The 3,711-nt window shown below is 41.9% G+C and overlaps 2 non-coding genes across 2 annotated transcripts; one reads left to right on the top strand and one right to left on the bottom strand.

Annotated features, from left to right (window-relative positions):
• Positions 1-3,082: 3,082 nt before the first annotated feature.
• On the top strand, positions 3,083-3,154 carry TRNAA-CGC. The gene has a single exon. It is a non-coding gene; the product is annotated as a tRNA-Ala (tRNA).
• Positions 3,155-3,421: 267 nt separating this feature from the next.
• TRNAG-GCC lies at positions 3,422-3,492 on the bottom strand. Its single transcript has one exon. It is a non-coding gene; the product is annotated as a tRNA-Gly (tRNA).
• Between the last annotated feature and the right edge of the window lie 219 nt (positions 3,493-3,711).

The following is a 3,711-nucleotide window of genomic DNA, read 5'->3' as shown; positions in this document are numbered from 1 at the left end:
GAAGCCTTTTCAAAATCCCATGCCAGAGACCTTCCTCAGAGCAATTAAATTTGTATAGTTGGGAAGGAATTCAAGCATCAGTATTTTTTTTAAGCATGCCAGTTTGCTTCCAGTATATAGTTAAGTTTGAGAACCACTGGGCTAGTAATAAACATCTCTTACTATTGTTTTTTTTCTCCAGTTTCATTGAGCTGTAATTGACATATAACATTCTATTCTTAAGGTGTACAACATAGTGATTTGATATATGTATGTATCATGAAATGATTAACACAATATGTTTAGTTAACAACCATCACTAGATATCTCTTGCTGACATGCATCCAGCTCTCAAGCAGTGGCTTTCAGGCTAAACTGCACACTGGTGTCCCTTGAGATTTTAAAAATGATACTGATGCCTGGATCCACTCCCAGAGATTCTGATTTAATTGGTTTGGGGATGGGTTCAGGCAAGCATCAGCACTGTTCAAAGGCTCTGCTTGTAATTCTAATGTGCAGCCAGGAGTAAGAACTACTGCTTGGGCTGAGAATAAACCTCTTAGCTGAGTCAGTTCTGAGGGAATGATGCTCTATATTGCTGGGCATAACTCACCAAGAGCTAAAACAAGAATGTTGAAAAGGAAGGTGGAAACTGGACTAGAGATAAATGTACCTGTCTGAAAGTCAAAACCTCAGATCAATCCTTGTGAATGGTGTGTGTATGTATATGAAAGAAGGAGAGGGATTCATGTGTCCCAAGAAAGAGCAGGAAAGGTAGGGTAAAGAAATTTTTTAAAATGCTCTATAATTTTGTAAACTTGTTCAGTCTCTCTTTCTTTACAAGAACTGGGATACTGCTATTGTGTACAGATCAGATGCAGTTCAAGAAATTTTCCTGAAGGGCCTCCCTAGGGCACAGGGGTTAGAAACAATGCTCTCAAGCTACCACCAGCCATTGCAGCGTGAATTCCATCCCTGGCCTGCCAGAGAACTAACCCATGTGGTGCAGCAGCCCTCTTCTCTCTTGCCTGCTGTGCCCCCCAGCAGTAGTGTATTTCAATACATCTGACTATTCTGCTCCCCATTCTGTCCCAGAATCCTCTCACTGCCTATACCCCAGTTCTTGCATGGATAAATAAATCTTTTTAAAAAATTCACCAAAAGACACCATAATCTGAGAGTATCCCTCCTGTTTCTCTTTTCCCATCAACCCCAATGTCTGAAAAAGCCCACGGGGTTAGAGCTTTTCCTTCGGGCTAATCAGACTGGGGAATCAACTTTTAGCATCCTCTGCAGGCTTCAGAGGTTGACTTCATTTTCTTTATCAAATGCACTTAACTGGATCTTGGACTGATGGAATAAGATGTGTGTACATTTAAAAGGAAACTTCTTGGGTTTAGCTCTGAAATTTCAACTTTGCCTGAGGTCTCAGAAAGGCGAAGAAGAAATAAGACATAACTTGAAGAAGATATCCTAAAGACATTGTCAAAATGAAGTCACCAGAGGCAAACATTCTTCCTTTACAATTAACTAAACACAACATTTGTAATTTGCACAGCTAAAAACCTCGGAGTGGAGAAATAACTCCATCCCATTTCCAGATTCAAATGCAATTGAAGATGTTCCTAATCTAGTGCCTCGGGAGGAATGCAGGGTTTGGTTTGGAAATAGTCTGGCTTGGAATAGACTCCTAATGACTGTCCACTGACGTGGCTTTTTGTTGTTGTTTGTGGACATTCTGTATTGTAGTTGTATTAAATCAGTATGTGGTTTGTTCTAGTTAAAAACAAAATCTGATTATGAACTCTTATTTGTTTAAATAACTGTAAGCAAACACAGTAACTTATTTATTTTTAATTAGGAGTGGATTATGAAGCTTGGGACTTACCCAGAGTTATTTTTGAAACTTCTTTCTACTCTGGCTTTTGGCATGCTGACCAATTCTATGCTAGAATTGAAGGAACTGAAAAGTCCAGGCCTTCACTGTGCTACCTGTTGGGATCTAGAGTACCTGACCCAGCTCCCCTGACAGCAAATGTCTCCCCTACAGTGTGAGGCCTCCACCACTCAGTCCTCACTTCCCAGGAGGTATCAGTTTAAACTACTACAGGAAGAGTCAAACACATACTAATTCATTAGAATACAAGTTAGCTCATGGTATTGCCTAACACTCAAACAATTGAGGAGAGGCAACTTCTGAGGAAACAGGACTCAGTGTACATTTCTTTCTTTGGGGTTGAAAGAACTATTAGTGAGGAGCTGGGGAGGGTTGAGAGCACATAAAAGGAAGAGTTTCTTAACTTACATTAACATCATAACATATCAATCAATCTGATGGTTCAAGGTGGAAAAATAAGAGAGAAAAATCCATCCTGAGCAGGTCCTCCCACCCCATGATCAGGCTACCCAAGAGGGTGACAGCGTCAATTTCTCTTTCAATTTGGGCCTCAAAAATGAAGAGCATGTTGTGAAATGATTTTGGTCTCAAGAGTTCACCACTACATAATCCAATTATTGTAAAAGTAGGCGTGAACACGTTTACCTGGGATGTGGGTTTAATTGTGGTGAGGGGTGTTTGTTCTGGTAAAGCCATGTGACTTTCGGAAACAGCAGAAAGTCCTCCCCCGACTCCCCCACCGGCTACCATCAGTAGCCGGTCTTTGGCGCCAGCACCACGCTCCCAGCTTGTCCCGCGAGCTAAGCTCTTCATCGCTGTGGAAGTCCGAGTTCTACCTGCCGGCAAAAGGGGCAGGTTGGACTCGCAGCGACCTCGGGGATCTCTGGCATTTGTGCCCTTAGCTGGTGGAAGTGTCCGCCAGGGGCGGGCACCCAGGGAGCCACGTCCCGCCCCCTTTGTCAGGCAGAGAACTCGATTCCGCCTTCCCAGACCGCCAGGAGCGAACAGGGAGTGTTGGAGAGCTGGTACCGGGTTCTGTCTATCTGGGGATCTTCGTGCGACAGAAAAAGCAGATTTTAAAATGGGAATGGAAAAGGTAGGAATGTATTGTGGAAACATACACACCAAAATAAAATCTTGAAATCTTACTGACTGTAGCCAAATACAGTGAATGAATATCAGTACTGGAAAGCTTCTTCGTGGCTGGGGGATGTAGCTCAGTGGTAGAGCGCGCGCTTCGCATGTGTGAGGTCCCGGGTTCAATCCCCGGCATCTCCAATCAGCCTGCGTAACTTTTTCAGTTTTTAAATTGTCCCATTACTGGCATGTAATTTTGTTCAGATAGTTCAGGACGCCAAAAAAAAATCTAAATCGGAGATAGAAAAAAAACCACTTTCGGGGAAAATTGCTCTTTATTGCTCACAGTAAGAGTGAAACTGAAATCACCCTAGCCTCATATTTCTTAAACTGCAGAAAGTCACGTTGTGACTGAAGTGTTGCAATATAGTTGTGACACTGGGAAAAGGAAAAAAGAAAAATCACAGATGCATTGGCCGGGAATCGAACCCGGGCCTCCCGCGTGGCAGGCGAGAATTCTACCACTGAACCACCAATGCCTAGATAGTAAAAGACCTCGCCATATATTATTTGACAAATATTTTCATATATACTCCCACTTCCAGTAATAATTATGTTTTTGTGTAATTAAACAATGGAATGTTACTAAAGTAATTATGGTAGTATCGGGAAAACATTAACGTTTACCAAAAAATTCATTATATTAATTTCTATTGAACTTCATGTGATTATTTCCTTTTAAACTGTTCTTGGTGAAG

The sequence above is a fragment of the Condylura cristata genome, unplaced genomic scaffold (genome assembly GCF_000260355.1).
Source record: "Condylura cristata isolate star-nosed mole 26May11 unplaced genomic scaffold, ConCri1.0 scaffold00002, whole genome shotgun sequence".
NCBI classification, from domain to species: domain Eukaryota; kingdom Metazoa; phylum Chordata; class Mammalia; order Eulipotyphla; family Talpidae; genus Condylura; species Condylura cristata.
This window is presented reverse-complemented; position numbering and strand designations above follow the sequence as displayed.